Source organism: Calonectris borealis, chromosome 13, assembly GCF_964195595.1.
Source record: "Calonectris borealis chromosome 13, bCalBor7.hap1.2, whole genome shotgun sequence".
In the NCBI taxonomy this organism is placed as follows: domain Eukaryota; kingdom Metazoa; phylum Chordata; class Aves; order Procellariiformes; family Procellariidae; genus Calonectris; species Calonectris borealis.
Genome location: NC_134324.1, coordinates 14,160,256 through 14,172,918, shown reverse-complemented (window position 1 = coordinate 14,172,918; position 12,663 = coordinate 14,160,256). Strand labels below are relative to the sequence as shown.

Below are 12,663 nucleotides of genomic sequence, written 5' to 3'. Positions count from 1 at the left end.
AGTTGAGCTCAACCTTGGGAATTATTCATCACCCCCTATATGTGCCCATTTTCATATTCTGATTAGAAAACTGTTAAAGAGAGAGTAGAAGTGACTTGTGCAGGACATAGGGTAGCTGATTAGCTGACTGGGAAGTACAATTCAGACTTCCATCCACTGACCTACATGCTCAATAACTGTCTCTAGAGTAGGTAATGGTCCTATGCCCAAGGAAATGAAAGAGGAGCTTTCGCCATGAAGTTCAGGTCTTAAGCAGGAGGATGTTCCACTACAAGGTCTCACTGAGGACTTATTAAAAATAGATTGAATAGAGGATTCACCTAGGTGCCAAACAGGCAAATTTTCCTTATTTGTCATCCCCACTTGGCTTCTGATAATATGTTTAGTTTTTCTTTTTTTTCTTTTGCGTTTGACAAGTGAGGGAAAAAAAAGGATAGAAAAATTTGGCCACCTAAAAATTGTTTGTTCCTGGCCTTTCATTCTGATTAAGAACTTACAAGTTAAAAAAAAAAAAACAACTCCCAAATTTTCCACTGGAAATTCAGCTTCCACACAGCTCTGATCTTTACAATGTGCAGCTTTCACATTTCTATTCTAAGAAAGCTATGTGGGACTCAGAACATTATCTAAACAAATCATCAAACATCAGGCTCCCCAAGCAAAATAATTAACAAATGTCTATCTAAATCCTCTCTCTTGCATTTGAGGGAGAAAAAAAGGAAAGAAAAATACAAGAAAATCCAGCAACATTCTTTAATGAAGGATGGAGAAACACCTCATATAGCAAGATACCCAACCTTTTATTTTAACAAAAAGAGCTGTGCCTTGATTAAATTGGAAGTAAATACAGGCTTTACAGGCTCCTTAATCTCAGGGAAAAAGCATAATTAAAACCAATGACTAGAAGCTGAAGCCAGACAAATTTCAGTTTGAATTCAAGCACAAAGTCGTTTTGTTTTGATTTGGAACAGTGAGGGATAAAGGAAGCAGTGGATTCTTGCAACTTGCTTGAATCTGAAATCATCACTCAGGTATTAATTATTGTTTTAACTGGATGAATTTAAATAATCTACAATATACCAGAATCCAGATTAGATGATGCAAATATCTCTGTGTTCCTTACACTCTACCAGATAGTATATGGCAACAACTTTATAGTAAAGCAGGCTTCCTTTCCCTGTAAATCAAATTACGTCATACATAGCATCCATACATCATGATATATATAGTTGAATGGAATATGAATTCAGGAAGTTGATCACAAGGAAACCATTTGAAGGTTTTCATCCGTTCACCATTACAGCACAAGATACTATCCATGCAATAAGAACAAAAATTTCAGTTTCTTTCATTTGTGGAAAAGGAAAATGCTTTTAATTTTTTTTCTATGTCACAAACACTCCATGTACTGCCTTTAAAAGCTTATCAGCGATAGCTGAAAAAAGGACACAATTTCGCATTAACACTTCCTTATATCTCCAACATCAGCCTATATAAGAAGAAAACAAATTCTGATTACTGGCTCTTCATTTTTAATTTTTTTAAACTTCTTACCAAATTCAAGATCTGAAATGCAATGAAGGTCATCCTGTCTGACAATTGCTTGAAAAGACAACCGTCCTCTTCTTGGTAAGAGCATTTGGGGTTAGACAGACAAGAGAATAACTTACCTTCAACAAATGTCTCCCGAGTGTCTATTACTGATATAAGTAACATTAATATATTTCATATGCACAGGAATAAATACTTTACATACTGTAGTACCTACCCTGACCCCTGTAGCATCTATATTATCTACCAGGATTCAACCCTGAGGAACAACATACTTTCTAGCTGATCACAAATAAAAAAATTCACTTTCTACCTAAACCATCACACTAAATGTTACTTAACATCAGCAGATGTTTTTCTTCTCATGTATTTTGCTTTCAGTTAGTAATAAATATCTATAAATAAACAACTCCCAAGAGACTGTTTTATCCATTCCTATCCAAATTAAAGACAAACTGAAATTCATAATCTGAAGGAAGATTTCAAATGTATATACATTCAAAGCTGACAGATCTGAGTGAATAAACACAACTTCTGTTCTCATTAAAAGAAGGTGGGGCAAAAATAACTGGTGACTCAGCTACTGCAACAAGACACAGATTTATACAACAGTTATAGGTAACACTGGAGGTGTTATGTTACAACAAGCAGGTTATACGTCTTAGGAGAGACCTGAATAAGCAATTCCATTGAATTTTCAGGAATTGGACATGATTATTACTGGTTTTCCAGGAAAAGTATGAAGAGGAAGGTTTTCAGCACATTTTTTCTTTAATATCAGCTTTTTGGAAAAAACAAGGACTTATCTGAAGGCATTGCCTTGAAGACATTACTTTTGAATGTAAAAATAAGGCTTACTTATTTTTTTTTTTTCTCAGGGTTAATATTCTCAAGCACAGATGCCTCATGCAAAGAACAGCACTAGAAAACTCGGAAAACTCATAGATCTCAAAGCAGAGTATTTGTATACAAACTGGCTTCTAGAAACAGTCCCTGCAAAGCTATGCTAATATCCGTGTCATGCCCCGAAATTATTTGGATTGTATTATTCGGCATGGACAAAAGTCTTCTTGGAGCCCTTTGAACAGGGTAGCAGCTCAGGTGAATAAGCTCCAGCACCCAGGATGGATGTTTCTTAGTCCCTCTTAGCTCAGTAGTACCAGATGAAACTCAAACTGCATCTCCTCCAGCACACTGTTCCCAATCAGATCAACTATATACACATCAATTCTTTCCAAGTGCGTGTTTAACTTGCTTTTTAAACTGTTTTGAAGATGTCTCAACTATCCTAGATTGCCTACTTCAGTGTTTAGCTATCTTGCAATGAAGTTTTCCTTCATGGAATACACTCCTCAAGGATACATAAACGGTAATGTATTCACAGAGTTTAAGGAAGCCCAGGGCAAGCAAAATAACTTCTCAGGACCTCTTTTAAAATAAGGATATAAACCTCCACTAGCCAGTTATGTGGGGTTTTTTACTATTCTCTTCTCCACAGCATCTTGGTCTTTATTCATTGTGTGAACAGGCAAAGTTATGTTCAGCTTCCAGCATGATGAGGCCTTTTTTCACCTTTTTGTCTTAAGTTGCAAGAAAAAGGAAATATATTTATAATCTATTCGTTAATGGTCCATTACCCCTAAATTTCCCTTGTTCTGCTTCATCTGATGAGATATATTATTGGGTGCCTTAAGTTCCTGTTTAAATATTGAAAAGTTTATGGTTGTCATACCTAAATTAATTTGCAAATTTGCATATGTTCATGTTTTACTTTAATAAGTATCAAAGTGAAAACTTTGTACAGTAAATTCATTCCCTACAAATGAAATCTCATTCTCATATTTGAACCATTACTAACTCTGGCCAAAATAAAATAAGACTTTCTTGCCTCAAGAGCCACAGGTTGGAATTTATTCATCTGTGCCTTCGATTGTATTAGGTATGTCTTAGGAGAACTGTCCCTAACGCAAACATCAAGAATATGAAAGCGGCAATGGCTCCCCTACAGACATTTTCATTGAAATGCAATACAGTAATGAATCATGCAGAAGCTGCATTAAAAAAAATCTATATTTTTCACAAAACAGAACTCACATCTAAACCACAGATTTATTTTATATGGGGGACAAAGGCAACTTTTTGTCCTACTATTCACTTTTTCCCTGAGCTGCATGTTCAATTGTTTCTTAATCAGGGAATGCATTTCTCCTTCCTATAAAGTATTTGCTAACTTCATAGCTCGCACATCTCTGTATGCTGGCACATAGCACAGAGATATTAATGTGGCTTCTCCCCATACTCCAGAAATTTCACAAGTAATCTGCTGTATGTTTCAGGTGTGATGGTTTAATTACGAATAAGAGTAACAGAGTTGCCTGGGGATTTTTGTGGTTTTTTCCTAATTGGAAATAACTTAGCATGGAAACAGATATCAGAGGAATGTGACCTGCTCCAAAGAAAAAAAAAGGAGTAAATATGCTCACATAGAAAAAGCTTTTCAGACTAACGTGAATATTAAGTGCATAGATGTGTCATTAAATGAGAAGCAAAAACAAGACAGTGCCTAACTGGCATTGCTATCAATATTACGCCTGCAGATTTAAAATCTGGTTTCACAAATGATATTGTAATGGCTCCAGGATGAAAATAAGTCTATATTTCAGAGCTAGCTAGAAAGCGATGGCATTTAGGAACAATAAGACTCTGCATCCACCTGTACCAAGAATAGAAGGAACAGAGACTATTGAACATAGTTATGTTCCAGATACCGTTTATTACTGCCAAATGTCTTGCTAGCATCAACTGTTGTGCACCTATATGTGAAGAAAGCACATTCCTTACATTTTCTCATTTTCAACTGTTTTGCCACAAGCAGAAAAGAAAACAAGAGAGAGTGAAAGCTGAATCTTTTCTCTAGCCCAAGAGATTAACTATCAGTTATACTTTTTTGCCAGCAGCCTGTGTTCAGTGTTAGAAAGACAGAGCTAATAAATCCGGATGGTGTATATGCAGAGGAAGTTATTTTTCAGATTGGGAAAGTGGTACTGAGGCCTCTTCCCTTATGATTTTTTTTTTGAAAGTAATTTCCAGTAATACATTAAACTGAAATTCAATTACAAAGCAAATATATCTCAGTTAATGTGAAGATTGGCTAGGCTAGCAAGGAGAAAGAAAGGGAAGATAGACTTACTGAACATCAAAAAGATTGTCTGTTGTGAAAAGGCTTATTTCTAGGTTTATTCGCTTATACTTGAAAATCTAGATGGCACTTAAGTGGACAAAGCAGCACTGAAAACTATTTCTAAATTCTTCAGAGTAAACTCAGAACTAAGAGAACAACTTTAGGTGGATTTGTTACAGTACTTAATGAAAGATATAAATAAAAATTAAATGCCTCTTCATAACCTCAGTAATATATGATACAGTAATGCTTTGTTTTTATTGTGTATACAGAAAAGACCTTTCATGTGTGATCTTCAGTTTTGAAAAATAGAGAAATCTAAGTGTACATGAAGCACAGCATGCTTGAAGAAACACACAAGTATGTGTGTGTGTATCTGGGGCTAGAACAAAGACTTTTGTTTTTTAACCAAATGGTTTTGAAAATAAAATATATTTTCTGCCAAAAAAAAAGAAAAAATCCCAATATATTGCTTTTGGGGAAATGTATCGGCCCAAAAGAGGAAAGTTTACCAGAAGGGGGAAAAGCAAAAAGGATTTCTAGTTCCTCGCAGAAGCTGTAATTTGCTCTTTGCATCCTATTCTCTTCTGTGGTGAGGAACTTCAGCAGAATGATAACTTCCACAAAGTGCCACAGTCCTGGGTGCAGAGCTTCTAACGGCTGTCATAGACACCAACATGTAGTATGACAGACCATAGAGGAAAATAACAGACATTTTCTAGGAAGTTCTCAAGTTCTAATCCCTCAAAGTAATTCTCAGATCACATGAAACCAACATGAAATTTTTAACTCCCCTGTCTCGTCCTAATCTCACACCCCATACACACCAAAATAAGGAATGGCAGGAAAAAGAAATCATCACTCTCCAAACAGCCAGAGCTTCATGGTTCACAGCTTCACATGGTAATTCCTTGTCCTGGTTTCAGCTGGGATAGAGTTAATTTTCTTCCTAGTAGCTGGTATAGTGCTGTATTTTGGATTTCGTATGTGAAGAATGTTGATAACACACTGATGTTTTAGTTATTGCTAAGTAGTGCTTGATAGTCAAGGACTTTTCAGCTTCCCATGCTCTGCCAGGTGCACAAGAAGCTGGGAGGGAGCATAGCCAGGACAGCTAACCCAACTGGCCAACAGGGTATTCCATACCGTATGACATTGTGCTCAGCATATAAACTGAGGGTGGGGCCGGGGAGCAGGGATCACTGCTCGCGGCCTGGCTGGGCATCGGTCAGGGTCAGTGGGTGGTGAGCAATTGCATTGTGCATCACTTGCTTTGTATATTCTATCATCATTGTTATTATTATTTTCCCTTCCTTTTCTGTTCTGTTAAACTGTCTTTATCTCAATCCACGAAGTTTACTTTTTTTTTCCTCCTATTCTTTAAAGGCTACAGCACCCGGTATTGCCAGAAGGTCTCCCATCCAAGTACTAACCAGGCCGGACCCTGCTTAACTTCCGAGATCAGACGAGACTGGGCGTTCCCAGGGTGGTACGGCCGTAGGCTGGCTCAGGCAGTAGAGCATGAGACTCTTTATCTCAGAGTCGTGGGTTCGTGCCCCACATTTGGTGCCAAAAAGGACTGTTGTTGTTTAACCCAGCAGGCGGTCAAACACCACACAGCCACTCGCTCACTCCCCCCGCAGTGGGATGGGGGAGAGAATCTATCCCAACTGAAACCAGGACATTCCTTCTTGTCACTACCTGGTTTGTATACTCAATGTAATAGGTACACTCCATAACAACTGACTCATAAAACTTAGATATTTGGACAGCAATTAGTGTCAAAAATATAGCGAAAAAAACAGGTAAATTATGATAGCACTTAACAACTTCCTAAAGAAATGTCCTTTGGGGTTCTAAAGCCTGTTATTCCTCTTCTGAAACAATTTATGTGCCATTCTTCTGAGGCATTCACCATATTTACTTCCAGTTTCTGATTTATACATTTCCTGAAGATTTGTTTTCTATAATGCCCACCAATCCAGTCAATACTATCTTGGTCAGTATTAAGGATGCCTGAATGTACAGCAGACAGATTCCATGGAATTTGCCCCATGATAAAGACAAACACATTAAAATGTCATCTGGCATATACAGCTGAGCTTCAGCCAAATTCACTTTGTGTAAATTTAACTTGTGTTAAGCCAACCAAAATGAGTTATTACCACAGAACAACTGACAGAGGATCAAAAGGTGAAAATAAACATGAGGTTAATTAAACCTTTGACTGGTAAGAGAATGGATAATACACTTATTTGTTGGCCATGTTGTCCTTACCAGAATAGGAGAAGCATTTAACATATTCTGTTTCCAAAGGAAGAACAGAGGTCATAAATTTTAAGAGAGTTATGAAGCAGTTCTAGGAACAGTTGGCAGATCATATCAACATCTAAGTAACATGAGTTCAGAATCTTCTATCATAATAGTTTTCTGACATAAAATTCAGTTTCTGAATGAACAAAAATTCTCTGGGAAGATGTTGATTGCCCACTGGAGATGAATCAAAATGTAGTATTTTATTGGGAGTCTAATTGACTAGGATATTTTGACTACTTAACTGCCTCAAAATACCTCACTTCAGTCAGAGTGAACACAAAACACCATTTTGTTATGTTATATCTCCTAATATGTACAGTAATTCTACCTCCCTTTTTTAGCTTGTCAAAGTCCTCAGAAGACATTTTTCAGGAAGCACTGCATGATTTTTCTTGCAGCCAAGCTCTGCTATGCTTCATGGAAACATGTGTCTCAGATGCATTAAAAGAAATAGGATCCCATTAGGTCAGGAAGAAAAACAGTGACTAGATCTACATTTTCATCAAGTATTAATTGTAATATGATAAAGGTACATCAAACTACATAGGAAGGCAGCTTATTGCTAAAATTAATTTAAATGAAACATCTTGGGTCAATCAGCATCACTAACCATTTAGATTTTATGAATAACAGAACATTATACTTCACTATTTCCAAAATAATTTTCTTTTCTTTTAGAAATTGATTTCCCCCCTCTTCCCCCCCAGTTGCTGAAATGTTAATCTAGTCTGCAGAACAGACAGTCCAAGTAATACCAAGTCTGATAGCTTCCAGCACTGCTCCTTACTGATCTTGGATAGAGCTATCAGGAAATACCTTACAACACTACACTAACATATGGCAAAAAAATGTTGGATCTGAAGTGTCCAATGATAGCAGTTGATTTCACCTGAATTTACCAGCATAAAAGTATCTGACCTATGGGAACTGTCTAGATTCCCTCTATGGTTAATGAAAGGAGATAGTGGGAGGCTCATCCTTCTGGGTGATTCTTCTCTTTTTTCCCTCTCTCCCTTCCCACAATAAGAGAGCACCTCTGTGACCACTCTACAAAATACCTGATTTTTTGGTCACATCCTGGGCTGCATCAAAAAAAGGATGGCCAGCAGGTCGAGGGACGTGATTCGTGATCTCGTGAGACCCCACCTGGAGTACTATGCTCAGCTCTGGGGCTCCCAGCATAAGAAACACATGGACCTGCTCAAGCGGGTCCAGAAGAGGGCATGAAGATGATCAGGGGGGTGGAGCACCTCCTGTATGAGGACAGGCTGAGAGAGTTGGGGTTGTTTAGCCTAGAGAAGAGGAGGTTCCAGGGGGACCTTATAAAAGCCTTCCAGTACTTGAAGGGGGCCTATAGGAAAGATGGGGAGGGACTCTTTATCAGGAAGTGCAGTGGTAGGATGAGGGGTAATGATTTTAAACTGAAAGAGGGTAGGTTTATATTAGATATTAGGAAGAAATTCTTTACTGTGAGGGTGGTGAGACACTGGAACAGGTTGCGCAGAGAAGTTGTGGATGCCCCCTCACTGGAAGTATTCAAGGCCATGTCGCATGAGGCTTTGAGCAACCTGACCTAGTGGAAGGTGTCCCTGCCCATGGTAGGGGGGTTGGAACTAGATGATCTTTAAGGTCCTTTCCAACCCAAACCATTCTATGATTCTAAACTAAGTCTAAGCAACTTCTGAAATAGGACACAGGCACTTTTGAACATATTGCCCTTTATATCTTCTGAGAAAATCATTGTCTTCCTGTCAAACCTAAAAAACAGATGAAAACGCAAAGTGCTGTGTTAGGTAGTTAACATAGCACCACAGTCATTTGAACTGAAATTTCCTTTTTAATCTTCCCAGGGTAACTTTCCTGAACTGTCTCTTTCTGTTGTTCTTCTCACTTTGAATTAAATAGCAGTTCCTCTTGAATAAAAACCAAATGCTGTGTCCTGTAGAGCTGGCTGTATCCACTCATGCAATTGCTAAGTCACCTACCACTGAGGGATCCAACTACCCCGCCTCTTCTTTCATGTTCCTTAGTCACTTCAATTTGCAGCTGCGCTTCTGCTAAGGTTTTCTGTTGTTTCTTCCCCACTTTCCTTCTCTCTCCCCTGATGGTCATACTTATCTCTGACCTTTGTGTTATTTGCAAGATTTATTTTTTATTGTTGAATTTCAGTCCTCAGCTTCTTTTTTTATAAGATGGTCTTTGCTGATCCATACTGTGCAACAGCAGCTTTCTCTTCTGCCTCTCAGTTCAGCACTGCTCTTGTTTCTTTACTGGGAAGGCAGCCTGACTCTCCTTTCTGGGTTAGCATCCTAATTCCTACCAGTGTAATCAGGGGTAAATACATCAATTTTCTGTGAAACAGATCATATTTTCATGTGAAAAGAAGAGTCCAGTAAGACAAAGGAACCATTTGAGAGCTGTAAAGGAAATTTTCCTGATGTTTGTCTTATGCTCTGTCTTTCATTCTATGAATTTAAGCGATACGTCTGAGATGCTGTATATTAGGGATCTCATGCCTTTCCATCCCTGGCACAGAAGGAAATAAATCAGTCAGTCAAGACTATAAAATGTTCTGTGGTTTAGGTATGAGTTAAATCCAAATATCACTGAACTCGCTAAAACCCCAGGAGAAGCTGCATAAAACAACCTGTCAAAACATCAGTCATTTAAGAACAGACCAAAATAATTACAACAAAAGTTAATTGATGGAAAAAGGCAAATTCCCATATTTTCAGACTCCTTTTTAATTGTTTCATTTTAAAACCATAGAATGAATTTGTCAGGTTTTTAAAAGGTTAAGATTCCTAGCATGAAATGCAACTAGCTACAGATGCTCTGGGAAAGCAAATGTAAGCATTAGCTGCTTCCAGACAATTTTTTTCCAACAATTACATGCTCAAAACAATGTAATTCCAGTCAAGACAGAATCTACTGATTGTGCTTCTAGTGTCTTTTGTTAAAGAATAACAGCAGCCTTTCTCTCCATCCCTCCTCCCTCCTTTTCTTGCATGAATCAGATTTTTGGCAAAGTGACTGCACCCTCCTCCTATCTAAAATTTCTCCCCATATGCTGAACAAGATTTAACCTTTTGTACCCATTTATTACATCAGCAGGCCTACATCCGCTGTTGTACATTGGGAAAACAAGCAGTACAAAACTGAACAGAACGGTAATTATAGCACTGGCTCCCACCCCAAGCCTTTCTACAAATGTGCGTGTGCGTGCACATACACACAGAGTCAGAAGGAGGGAGAGAAATATCAATATTAAGAAACTATCTACAGTTTAACAGAAGCGACCCATGGACTTCACTTTCTTTTGAACTGTTTCCTTCAGAGGGAGTTACTTGCTTTGCCTAGGATGCATTTGGAGATTTACAAACTGATGAGACTTGAGTCTCACACACTAGCACTACCTACTCTTTTCATGAAGATGGCATGTCCCCATGTATGCATGATTCACAGAAGCTGTTGCTCTGTTATAATCAAAACACACAAATTCCTTTGCATTAGATCGAACCAAAGACCTCCTGTTCCTTGCAAGAGGCTGCAGCCCTGAGTGAGCTGCCGCACTGTGAATCAGATCACAAGTCAGTTAGAAATTCAGTCAGAGAAGTCAGGTTGGCGACTGCGACCCCAGACCTGGCTCTTGACTCCTGAAATCCCAGAGGCAAGGTTTCCAGCAGAAAACTTTGAGAAATTCTACAGTAAAAAGTCATATCATGTTTCAGTTCTTTGCATGACAGTCAAGAATGTGGAGGATATCGCATGCACTCATTATTATTTGAACTATATTGAGCCTCCAGATTTGTAAATTTGTATCTTTAATAAACTGGAAATATTTTACACACTGTCTGTCCCACCACTCAAGTCCCTTTTCATAAAGATTTATAGAAACTTACTGCCTTCAGATACAAAGGTTAACTACTTACAAGTTTGCTGATACAAAGGCTTCTCTCCCAGTCCATGACTCCAATTTTGCAAAAATGGTCGTATCTGAATTCCTTGAGACTACTATCATGAGTAACTGCTTAGAAAATGAGGGTTTATTGGTTCCTATAAAATGCTTTGCATAGTTTTTAGTCCATCACAGTACCTAACAATGCAGAATTCAAATATTCAATAGGCAAATCTCATTGGGAAAGAGATAACTGTCTTATACAGATATTTTGTTCATTTACACAATAGATCATATTATTTCTGTAATTTGCAAATTGAAGATGTCTAATTTTTGTGAATAAATTTATTTCAGTAAGGAAGAGAAGCTTTGCTCTGAAGGTACTGTCAAAAAGTTAAAACTTCATGATGGGAAACTTTGTTTTTTCTAACACGTCTCTACCTTGGATACCAGTATCTCTAAAGAATCCTTTAAAAAATAAGGATTTTAACGCTGAACTTTCACTTTAACCTTAAACGTTAGCTGGAGTATGGGACTAGGAAGCTTTCCAAAGCTTTATTTGACAACTCTTTTCCTATTACAGCTCACTGACAGCTAGATTTGTCTATATTCTGATGTGAGGGAAATTAATAAACTATGAACAAACAAAAGACAGTTGTGAATAACCTAAACTACCATTGTCTGTCATTGTTCTTCCAGTAAGGGAGGAAAAAAAGACATTAGGGAAAATGTCAATAATAAAATTTGACAAAAACTAAAACTGCACATTATTATTCATGAAAATAAAACAAAAACACAAAGCAAAAGAAAGGAAAATCAGATTGTCCTGGCTAAGCAAAACGGTAAAAGCTTCATGCATGTATGTGTATACACACATACATGTATAAATAAATTCTCAAATTAATTTGGGACCTTCTGTTGCTAGATAACTGCTGCTTCTACACAGAGAAAACAATTGGGAATACTTTGGTATAATTAGGGACAGAATTTAAATATTAATTTCCTTCATGATGATATTAGTTACACATTTTAAACAAGAAACAGAAATGTTGCTCTTAAGAATTATATATTGTCATGTTTTGTAAAACATGACTTTTCAACAATGAGCTAAAGCTCCTCCTTTCTATTTTTTTTGCTGCAAGATTGACCCAGCTTAGTTTTCTTGACTTGTATTCTCATTATATGGAATATCTATTGCCTAAAGGAGCTCCATTCACCACCTTTTTTCAGCCCAACACCCATGAGCTCCAAGCTCAAAAAGAGCTACATGTTTCTAACAAACACATTACGCCATTGTAGTTGTTTGTATCCAGAGATTACATACCTCTGCTTGCGTTCATCTGTCTGCTTAGGTTTTCACTAACCAGCCAACAAAAACCCACCTAAATCTTCATATCATAGAACCGTTTAACACCCATCTCGTACTTGCAGTCACTGGGCTATTCCCAAATCAGCATCTCCTTCCTAAATCATGTGGTCTCATAGGTAACTATTGGATCGGGCCTCATTCCAGACAACCAGGACAATCATAGAATCATAAAATCATAGAATTATTAAGGTTGGAAAAGGTCTCTAAGATCACCGAGTCCAACCGTCAACCCAACACCACCATGCCCACTAAACCATGTCCCTAAGTGCCTCATCTACACGTCTTTTAAATACTTCCAGGGATGGTGACTCAACCACTTCCCTGGGCAGCCTGTTCCAAGGCCTGATC

At 37.7% G+C, this 12,663-nt stretch overlaps 1 pseudogene; it reads right to left on the bottom strand.

Annotated features, from left to right (window-relative positions):
* Positions 1 to 6,116: 6,116 nt before the first annotated feature.
* On the bottom strand, positions 6,117 to 6,235 carry LOC142087926 (5S ribosomal RNA; annotated as a pseudogene).
* Positions 6,236 to 12,663: the final 6,428 nt, after the last annotated feature.